This window comes from Nesoenas mayeri (genome assembly GCF_963082525.1).
Source record: "Nesoenas mayeri genome assembly, chromosome: 28".
Taxonomy (NCBI): Eukaryota; Metazoa; Chordata; class Aves; order Columbiformes; family Columbidae; genus Nesoenas; species Nesoenas mayeri.
Genome location: NC_137558.1, coordinates 3,556,344 through 3,568,544, shown reverse-complemented (window position 1 = coordinate 3,568,544; position 12,201 = coordinate 3,556,344).

The window sequence follows — 12,201 nt, the reverse complement described above, 5'->3', positions numbered from 1 at the left end:
AGGGCAAGTGTAGAGTCTTGTGTCTGGGCAGGAACAACCCCAGGTTCCAGTATAAGTTGGGAAATGACCTATTAGAGAGCAGACTCTCTCAGACTCTCTTCTAAATACCGATGTACTCTTGAGTCTTCTTAAGAGGAGAAAACTCAAGAGGAAGAACTAATTGATACATTCCCTATAGCATCTAGCAATGAAAATCTCAATGTTTCAAACAAGAATACTATTCACTTTACATTTCTGATTGTTTAATTTTTTTTTATTCAATTACTTCCTTAAAGATACAGAAGTTTGGTGATCCCAACGGAATGGTACAGTTTGCTCCTGAATCGTTAACTGAGAAAAACTTCACAGAACCCTCTGCAGTGGAAGGGCCACAAAGTATTACACTGTTTGTCAGACGAATCCAGGGCACCATGGGAAACATAACGGTATTCTCACTCTCTTCCTAATCAACATTATAATCTGAAATAATCCTCTGTATCAATGCATGGAGGGAGATCTTATTCTGTGCCTTTCAATTGCGTATTTCTCAAATTTTGAAATGTCGCCTTTTAGACTGAGTTTAGCAAGGGCTCAGCTCTAGTAGTTGTGGTTTGTAGAGTCAGATTCAGTCTCCCCTGGTCAGTGAAAAAAACAGAAAACCAGCACTGGAGTGCTTGTCTTGCTTTCTCTCTCCCTCTGCTCCTGTGCTTTTGATGGGAGAACAGGAGAGACCAGACTTTCATAGTGAGCTTTCTTTGAGATCCTCACAATTTACTCTTTTTCAGCCATATGTAAAGGTAAGAATCAGACATTTTAGAATCATCACTTACATTGTCTTTACCTAAAGTTGTTTGCAAGTCAGCATTTTCACAAGTACTCATTTATTAAAAAAAAAAAAAAATTAATAAAAAGCATCTAATGTGTTTAATGAGAACTCTTCACACCTTTCTGTTGTGAGGAATTCTGGAAACTGGAAAAACAGCAAGGATATCTTGGTGTAAAAATAGAAATAATTTCAAGCAATTGTTCAGAGATTCCGTATAGTTTTACGTAGGTGTCCAGAAGATATACAAAGGTAATCTTTGCATTCACAGTACTGCTGGAAGAACAACACACCACTTTGGAAGATAGTCTATGTGCTTCTTTCTATGCATACTTAAACAAATTTTTATTTTACCCATTTAAACCCAACCTATTCCGTATGCAATCTATACTGAACCATGAATGTGAAAGTTTCCGGCTCTGTGGGTGATATTGCCTTCATTTTGTGCATTTTCTAAATAAATTTCAGGTTTACTGGGAAATACGTAGTGAATCTGACATCACGGGTGACTTTCTTAGGACAGAGGGATCTGTTGTCGTTGCTGACCAGGAGAGCACAGCTGAGATAATCATCTACCTGTTACCTGTCGATGTTCCAGGACTGGTTGAGAACTATGTGGTGCAGCTGATTTCAGTAGAAGGTGGAGCAGATTTAGACCAAGAGAAAAGAATTTCGGAAATCAATGTGTTTGCAAATGATGACCCCTATGGAGTGTTCGCCCTGTACTCTGACCAGCAGTCAGTACTCGTAGAGAGGAACCTGGGTCGTCGGTATGTTCAGATCAATGTAACTCGGCATGCTGGGGCATTTGGAGAAGCAATTGTGGAGTACCATATCACATCTCATTGTGAAGAAGCACTAATTGAGCCTGAGAATGAGGTGGGATACCTCACAATAAAAGACGGTGCCAGCTTTGGAGTGAAAAGAGTGCCAATAAGCAACCAGGTCTGTATTATCCTTTTAAGTCACGTGGTATCTATTGTTTCCATTTGTGTTCATCACAATACAAATGTGCTGGAATAAGATACTGAACTCTCAATACTGTCCACTGTCAAGAAGCAGAAAAGAGAGTTTTGGTATAATGAATTTCCTATTTATGGACTAGAAGTGGGTTCAAATATCACATTTTCAGGTAATAACTGCAAAATCACTCTATGCATGCGTTCAAATATCCAGTGTTTCCTTCCATCATTGCTTTGTGTTACTATCAGTTCAATATTTTGTTATTTTATGTATTCAAATATTCTTATTAACCCTAAGAGTTAAGATCAAGCTGAGACCCACTATGTTAGATACAGTTCAGTAAAATGGCAATACTTGCTCTATAAACTCATCTTTCAATTAACTACTGGTAAATTACAATCACAATATTGCTGTTTTAACTGTGTTTCTTTATAGAAAGATAATCAACAAAACGCTTGACTTGAAAACACTGCTTTTTCATGCAAACAACAAAATCTGCCACTTAACTCTTTGAACTGGTGGTTATCGTGTTTTCAGTGGAATTACATTGCCACCATTTTAATTGCATTCTTCCTCTCAAAGGCGTTTATTGTACTGGGCTTGAATTTTACCCTGGAACTGAGTAACGTATGCCTGGTTGGGACAAGTGCCAAGGATGTGCCAAAATATTAGGAAAAGCGAAGTCAGCCATTCTGCTTGTTCCTGAGGAAGCTGCCAATTCACAGGTCAGTAGACTGACTGCAGTGTAATTTTCTACCGCAGAAGGAAAGTACACTTCATTACAAAAGGCAGCCGCTATAAGAATTCAGTTTGCTCCTTAAAGTTTTCATCATTGCAACCAATTTAATGACCAACAAGACTGTTCCAGTTATTACTTGTACTGTATATTGTCTTTTCTCTGATACAAATTCATATAGAGATGTGTAAATGCAGTTTGAAAAGGTCTCTTCATCTATATGCTATGTAAATAGCATAAATATGATGATTTACTTATACTTTTGTTTACATGAAGTGGAAGTTCTGAGACTTAGAGGAAAATAGCTAGTTCTGGACGATGTTATTCCTTTAAGTACAGCAGCCCCAAAGTAGATAAGAGCATGCATGCAGTATCATGTGCAAAAAGAAGTGGAGGTCATGCTGCGTTTTAGTGCACTTGACAGTACCTTTGACTAATCACTGAGTGGGGAATTTTCCATTTGTCTGCTTTGTATGAGACAGAAAAAATATACTATACCTGTTCCAATATGGCATATGTGCTACAGTTCCCTTTTTATGTGGCAAGCAAAGACAACAGCATGCTGAGTTTTTGTCTCTTAAATTTTATTGAAGTCTTTATGTAATGATTTTAATTCTCTTGACACACTGTTTTGTCTTTCAATTTGGAATTGAACTTAATGCAAATGGTCTTTCTGTAAACATTGTTTACTACCATACATCCACTTATCATTTTAGAATGTGTGAATTATCTTTTCATTCCCATTTTTTGGTCAAAGAAAGAAAAGTACATCATACTATCAAGAATGTTTTTGTGAACAATGTAATGTGACAACAACTTACTTTCACTGGATAGACAAATAATACTTTATTTTAGACCTGTGTGTATCTGTATGGTACCACAGCCATTGCATGTGAGCATTAAGGGCAGGTTGGTTTGTTTTCCTTTTGAATGACAGACACAAAATGCTATAGTCAGTGTTTTCAGTACCAAAATGTCATTCATACTGGTTCCTTTTTTTCCCTGATATCTAATTCTCAGAAGTCTAAGATTTAGAAATGTTGAAGAGTTGTGAAGAAAGCATTTTTATATATATATATATATACACAAACATATATAGACATGTACATACATATATTTATATGCATGTGTAACTACTGTTAAGATGCCTACCTTATAAAATATAGTACTCTTTCATATATGTTATTGTCCACTTTTATTCCATTTTCTATAACAAAATCCATTATGTTTCCACAGGTTGGCTTTGAATCTGTGATTTTACGACTTACAGACATTATAGCAGGGACAGGCCAGGCTGTCATCACCAGAAAAGGAGTTTATGGCTTTGTCATCGTGAGCTGGATCTCAGGATACCCAGCAGACCTGATCACTGACTTTGCTCAGTCAGGCAATATTACTCCTCTGTTTGGTGAGTAACAGTCTGAGGAAACAGCTACGAAAGTTGCAGAAGTGATGATACCGCCTTTTAGTTATATATACCTCTGTATGCTCTCTCTATTAATAAAGAGTCATTAGATTGAAATGGTATGGTCTAATTTTTAGCTATAAGGGATGTGTTCATTTTATAAGCAAAAAAACCCTTCAACTTCATAGATCCATGTCTGGGAGGTAGGCACGATGCTGTGGCCATGAAGGACAGCTTCATATAGGAAAGACCCTTATCCAGTTTTCTTCTTCCTAAATGGAGTGGAATTGTGATTAAAGTCTGTACTTTAGCGCATTGCCAGATAAAAAGAGGATTCCTATTGGATTATTTTGACTTTTGCTCTCTCTCACTCTCTCTTTCCTTCAGGTACTGTTGCATTTTCCTCTGGTGAGCAAAGTAAAGTGATTTCATTTCAGGCCACTCCAAGCCTAAATAAATGTGAGTCATTTGCCATCACTTTAACAGCAGCGCACAGCAATGTGTCTGGTGGGGCTCGCCTGAGGTAAGGATGCTACTTGTATTTTTGAGTCGCACCAATGCCGTAAGAATTATGACCTGTGTACAGATACAAAACTTATACAAATCCCTGTTGTTATTATTCTAGGCAGCTAGTAACTTGTAGTCCATTCTTTGATAAATTTGTATAGCTTGTCTCAGGTGAGAACAAAGTGATCTAGATCTGACCTGTTCAGAACTGAGGCTTTTATCCAACTCCAGTCTATTTCATAGGTGCCTAGAATAACGGAGACAGTCAAGACAATGAAGATCAACAGTTTTAGCCGGGAAGCTGAAGACTGAAAGCAACTCTTAACAGTTTTCATTTGTGTCCCTAAAAATCCATATTTAGAAGGTCTTACATAACAAATTATTTATAATAGGAAAAATAAAACAAGAAATGTTCTGAAAATACCTAATTTATATAAACCTCCTTTTTATTTTTTAAAAAAACAAACCCATTACGTTTAATGTAGTTTTCCATCTCAGATAAGTTATCTGTTCTTCAAGCTATTTTATTTTCATTCATCCTTAGCCATTGATAGCTAGAAGTGGTATAAAAAGAATGGACATGGAGTAACACCACGTATGGAGAAAGGTTTTGGCTTCGCCATGTTACAATTACAGTGGCAAATCTGAAGGAAGTCAGGAGTGAAATGGATGGATAAATCTTGAGATTGAGCCCTTCTCCTGGGCTTGTCTGTCCTGTGGACTGGTGTCCTCAGAGCCCCTATTTACCCTGTGAATCAAGTACATTAAGTATGTGAGAATGACCTTTCCTAGAAAACTGAAGATGACATCCCATGGAGGGTAAAGGTGACTTTGAAGAGCTTTTGGCTCCCTTAGTGGTGGAAATGGTCTAGTTTTTTGACCAAAATCACTGTAATTTTAGTGCCATTTGATAGCCTCTAGCACTGAATAATAGGTCAGTTCTGCAGACAGGTATAAGACACAAGATTTAACGAAGAGTTTTGCCTCTATGCGTATTTTCTAATAAGAAAGGGATCTATTTAATATGAATGAAGTAGAGCTTAAGTTTATATTGATCACAGGGCTCAGATCTGGAAAAAAAATTCCTGTGAGGGGGCAGTTAGTATTTCAAAGCCCCACTGTAAGTTTTAAAATAACTTCCTCTCATTCTCTAGCTTCCTGGCTCTAACTGTAGATCTGTTAGGATCTGTCTATCCCTCAGTTTTCCTTTGAAATGGGAAGTTTGTTCTATAGATAAAACTGGTATTACTCGGGGTGGCTGTATTGTAATGTATCTTCTTTCATTGTGTCCACAACGGAAAAACATCATACTTTACTTTGCTTCTCCATTTTCTCAGGAAGACTTTATTTTATTTAAACTTTACTCTGTATCCTGTGCTGATTTGGGTGCATTGCATCTGAGGAGGGCTGTTCGATCCTATTATTACAAAATAATTTTTCAGGCAATCATGTTACATCTTGCTTTGGTATGGTTGCTATTTCTTCCCTCTGCTATTAGACATTTGTTTGATCCGCTTTCTTACAGCCATCATTGATATTTCACTGGAAATTATTCTGCTTCAATGTTTTACTTTTCTTCACGCTTCGTATTTCCTCTGTCAACTTTGGTGTCTTTTCTGTTTCAGATCGGGTTTTACAACAGCTGAAATTAAGCCAATGGGGATCTTCCAGTTTGCTCTTAACTCAAGGTCTGTTTCAGTTGAAGATGATGTTTGGGCAGTCACACTACATGTCCAAAGATTGTTTGGTTTTCAAAGTAATCTCACTAAATTGACATATCAGACCGTTCCAGGAAGTGCCAAACCACTAGAGGACTTTGTACCCATCTACAATGGAGAGCTTATGTTTTTACATTTTCAGACAAACGCTGTGATAGAAATATCAATAATTGATGACTCTGTCTCTGAAATTGAGGAATTTTTTTTTGTAAATTTGACTTGTGTGGAAATTTTGGATGTTCAACCTGTGAACCTTGCCTGGAGTCCACGTCTGAATCCAGCTTTCAGTGTTGCAACCGTTAATATCCTCGCTAATGATATTCTTCATGGAATACTAAGTTTGGGGCCAGAGTTTATTTATGTTGAAGAAGATGCCAACAACAGTACCCCCAACACAGCGATACTTCATATCAGAAGGACCAAGGGTTTTACTGGTGATGTTGAAGTAACCATTAAAACTTCTGGAGGAGTGAGTGCACAAAGGGGAGCAGATTCATATCCTTTTGGAAACGTTTATGGAAGATCCAACTTCACTTGGGCAATGGAAGGGGAAGATTTTGAGGAACAGTCAGTCTCTTTGACTTTGCTGGATGGACAAAGAGAAAGCAGGGTGTCCATAAAGATTTTTGACGATGATGAGCCTGAAGGACAGGAATTGTTTTATGTTTTCCTCTCAAATCCTGAATATGGAGCTCAGATTGGAGAAGGAAAGGATGAATAGGGATTTGCTGCTTTTGCAACAGTAATTATTGCAGGTAATATTATTTCCCTGGGAAAATTAATAACAGTACATGACTATGTTTTCATAGCAATTTTCATGTAAAGATTGGAAATCTACTTGACGATAAGCAGGGTATTCTATTGTGAAATCTTGAGTTTTCCAGAGCAGAGGAAGCATCTAATGTACAAAGCTACTACGCGTCCCTTAGCAACGTAGCTCAAAATACATTTAGAGATTATGCTTATCTCTGTTCTTGCCCTGTTTTACTCTTTAAGGGAAAAGACTAATCTTGAGTAGTTTTTATGTAGATCCAGTAGCATTGCAGGCATTTTAGATTTTTACTTTTGCCATTTTGTCACTTTTACATACAATGGGGTTTGTGCAAAGTATCAGTCTCTATATTGACATTCAGCATGCACTGGTAAGTAAAGCCATTGCTACCTGTAAAGGAGAAATCCTTTAGTAACAAGATTTAATGGGGCACTGTGAAGACATTAGCTTCCCCTCATTAAACCTGGATTTTTTTTCCATACACTGCTGTTTTGCCAAAGATGTTTACATTCCCATGAGAACAGTGAAGTATTGTGCAGCTCCATACTTGCACACACGGAATTAAAGATGCAGAAGAAAAGCTGATGTGACAATTTGGAAAAATTAATGGCTTCAACAAGAGTATGAGTGGGACGAATAAGAAAGCTGTCCTTGGAAGCCCATCTTCATCCTGTACCCTACTATATCTGCTTTCAAAAGTACTTATTCTACTGGTTAAAATAAAATTTAGAAATGTCAACATTTAAAGTTCTGGATAACTATGTAGTGTAAATTAAACCCAGAAATATTATAATAAATTTTCTCAAGGTGTCCCCAGATGATACTTTGTAGCATTGTTTTGATACCTATTTTAAATTTTTTTTAGTGGTTATTCACATGAAGGTTATAATTTAGTCTCAGCTTAACTTTCTTGCTTACTTTCATGGACTGTTTCCTCTATAGGAAGTGATCTCCAGAACGGCATTTTGGGATTTGTTCCAGAAGTACAAAGCGCTCTCGTACTTGATGAAGACTCGGAGACCAGAGAGGTGCTGCTGATTGTCACAAGGCAACCAAACAGGTGCAGGCAACAGCCGATTCGAATGTGCTTCCCACATGTTGTAACATGCTGTGTTGTTAACCACAGGAGCTGCTGTTAGTGGAAGAGTTTATCAAAGAGTTTTAAAATAAATCTGCCTTTCAGCTGCTTTAGTAACTTCTCAGAAGTTGATGAACTGGCTTTAAGTTGTGAATGTGATTAGGTCTGTCACTCTACTGTGATAAAGCAGAGACAGGAAAAACAAGTATTTTCCAACTTACACTATAAGGCTACAAGTGTGAAAGATTTGCTTGAGTTAAAATATTTGCCCTGCTCGAGGTGTAATTCAAATTCTCAACTCCCCGTGTAGTACAATGTAGGTATGAATACTAAAATGAGCAATTAAGAAGGCACCTGAGTGTCAGCACTATGATAATGTTTTCAGTCACACAGACACTATATTTTTTCTAATTAGCACATATATATATCTATATATCTATATGTTGCACATTGATGTGTACTTTTAATCAAATATGCTCAAGTACTTCACGTTCCTTAAACTTAGAGGAAAGACAAATCCTACCTGGTTTTCCAGGCGAACGGACACTGTAGTATTAAGGAAGGTACACGGGCAACTCCCTTCCAAGAACCAGTGTCTCTTATGCAGCTAATGTCATGTTTTCTGAAATAAAAATTGAGAATAATCTAGCTCCGTGTAATTGCTTTATTTTCTTCCTGTGTGATGTTTTTGTGATCTAAACACATGTCAGGTGAAGGAATTTAAATTAAAAAAGAAGTTTTCATCCTACAGCAGTTTGTTCCCTGGTGATAAGCTTTGAATCATAACAGAAAACGTGTGTTACCTCCGTGGTTTATGTTTCCTAAAACAATAGTGATCTCCTTCAGTACATATATACTCTCGATTTGCTTATCGGGCTTTTGAAGAGGTGAAGATCTTTTGGCATGTGACCTTTAATAAAACAGCTGTTGTCCTTCTGAAGGATGGCGTGAACTTGGAGAATGAACTTGTATCCGTGGTGGGATCCACTACCTGCATGGCAGGTCAAACGTTGTGCAACATCTCCATTGAACTAAAGCCTGAGAATATAAGTAATTATTACTCATTTGTGTATAGCCCTGTGGTGTTGAATTGCAGCTTATCAAGACTGAAAAAACCCTCTGATCTGGAGGAAGTGATGTATGGGACACAGTCTGGAGATGGTAACTTGACATCTGCTCAGCTCCTCTGCAAATACATGTTTATTTACAGACTTGTGCTGCGTCCATGGTGACTGCTAAAAACTTGGGAAGATGAGTATTTAATTTGAAGAGTAAAATGCAGATCTTTTATAGAACCATAAGAAAAAAGAATGGAGTTATCTATCTCAGTGAGATGTGTATTCATTTGCTGCATTCTTATCCTCCACACAGTAAATTGTTAATCAGTTAAAGGACTTCTTAGGGTGTTTTATAGAAAGCATATCCTGCGACTAACACCACCTCATTCTACAAAAAAAAAAAACAAAACGCTTTTATTGCAACAATTTTTACTGGAAACAAAAGGAAACAATAATTTTGTTTGAACACCTGGTGCTTAGAACAGTCCCTTAAGAAAGGAAAGATTAATGTTTGTCATTCTTTCAGAGTGAAGAGTTTGAAATTTTCCGATAAACTATCTGAACCGTCAGGCTAGTGGCAAAGCTGAGGTCTGGGGAATGGAAAAAAGACAATATGAGAAGCTTTCTACAGTTTGTCTGACTACACTTTAGAAAAAAACACAAGATGTAGGATGTGGGAAACAATTATTTCCCACTAGGGAACTGTGTGCATTCCCTTAGCTCAGAGGGCTATTTTCCTTCTGCATCCTCGGATGTAATTTTTAAATTACAGAGCCAAGGAATAAAATATATGCATGAGTGGATCACAGGTGGCCTCGCTGAGCAAACTGGGATTTTGAACCTGTTTAGTCCAGAGGAGTGTCTTCATTATTTAATGACAGCGGACTGGCAGCGTTAGAAACATGCATTTATACCACATGAAGCACAAGCGTGTGCCACTCAACCAGGTGCTAATGGAAGGTTAGTTCCCTGTGGCGCTACAGTGAATTTGTGCCTGTCATCCATTAGTCAAGATCATTCCATGTAAATAATTACTTGATGACTACTCGATTAAAAATATATGCTGTTTAGCCCCCCCAAATACAGCAGACCATAATAAAAGGAGAAAAGCAGGAGGACAAAGAGAAGATCAAAAAGGAACAATATTTTCTGTTCTTCTGCAACTATACAGAATTCACACTTAATGAAAAGCTGCAACTATCCCATTAGAAATCAGTCACAAGGAAGCCCCTGACGGCAAAAAAAAGAAGATTTTTGGCCTTGTCACTGGAAAACGTTCAGTTTTTGAGAACCAGGGCCCACTTGTGTCTCCCCAAACAATTTTCCTGTCCTTTCCAGCACCAGCAACACTGTTGTCGGTGTATCGGGGTTGGGAAGAGTAATTCGACTTTGGCTGAGAAATCGGATGATGCCCTGGGGGGAGTCGCTTTTGGCAATGGTGACCTGGCTCAGTAGATGGAGCCCAAGGGCTGCTCCACCAGTGGCTCCCGTCAGCTGGATTTCAAATTGCTCCGCAAATTCGCTGCATGGAAAAAAAACCAGAAAAAAAGACCTTCTGAGACACACAAGAACAAAAAATTAAAATTATGATTTGTCATTCAACCATGCGTCCAGCTGGATCTGTTTAAAGATATACAGAAGTCATCTCTGTAAGCATACAGCAGAAGATTCCCCCCATTTGCAGAGAATGGTGATATCTGAAATAAAAATATTGTTTTATTTTCCACATGTGCTAAATTTAAAAAAAAAAACAAAAAATCAGCAAAATATTTTATTATTCACAGCAGTACTATTAACACCCAAAGTTTCTGATAATCTAGGTAAAAAGAATGTAGTTGTTTGCATAAAATTTAACAGGCACTATGAAACTCCAATAATAGCTTCTTTTCCCTCCCTTTAAATATTTCAGGGCTGCAGAAATTTGCTTTTCAATTCAAACTCTGCTGACAGGCATACTGCACGTGCTAAAAAACGGTTTCTCAGAAGTAGATGAGTGAATAAATATCTGAAAAAAATAATTACCTTTCTTCATCATCTGTGATAGACATATAGATAAAAGTCTGGTTCTGGCCACGATAAAAAATGACAGAATCATTATGGATGATGTAGTCAACGTTCGGAAGTGCAGAAATACTTCGAGAAAGGAAATCGGCTGTTACATCGCCATACGTTCCACGCTTTCTCACAACAGGAATCATGATTAATCCAGCATCCTCTTGCACTTCAAGAAAAATTGGGAAAAAAAGTTATTTTATTTCAAAATTTGTGAGAGAGCCACAGGCTTATCCTCTAAACCATAGTGAAAACCTCTGGTAAACTTACCCTGTAGAAGGATATACTGTGGATCAAATTCTATGATGCCTTCTGCATTATCGCTTTTTGCTATAGTGACTCGTACTGTGGAGATATTTCCTATTACTGGGGGTTGATCTATCTGTAGATCATTTTCCTTTACGGTGAAATCAAATCCACTTGCAAGAACATAAAAAGGAATATTACATTAAAAAAAATCTTGCAAAAGTATTGTAATGCAAGAATGACAATTTTCAATTACCACAAATACTTTTATTTTCTGACAGTTACCACTGAAGATTTTTGGTCACACTTTTTCAAACTATATCTGCAAAACTGGCAGTTTTTTCACAGAAATGTGCATCTTTCGCTTTTTCTTTCACATTTTATCTTCTTCTTTGAGTTTCATGTGCTTTGACAACTTCTATGTAATGGATGGACTTTCAGCTTTAATAAATCTGAATCAGCAAAATCTTAAAATTAATGTTGAAAGAATTTGGATTGCCATGCATCCAATTTGTATGATTATTACTATTATAGCTGCCATATGAAATTTTACAGTAAAACACCTGAAATCCAGCGGTGCCTTTATGCAGGTAGATCAGATTCCAAATACAGTTGGATCTCCTGCTTTTAATTAATTTTATCTTATAATTAATTTTATCTTGACCTTCCTTGGAGTTCCACTTTGGTAATCATCACTGAGAAGTCTTCAGGACCTTCAGGAAAGTCGTCATCATGAATTTCAACCGAAATCATTCTACTCTCCTCATGTGGTTCAAATAACAGTTCCCTTACGGTGGGGGTGAAATCAACTCCCTCCTCTGCAGTCCCATTTATTCTCTGCAAGCAAAGACGCACTTTGCCATA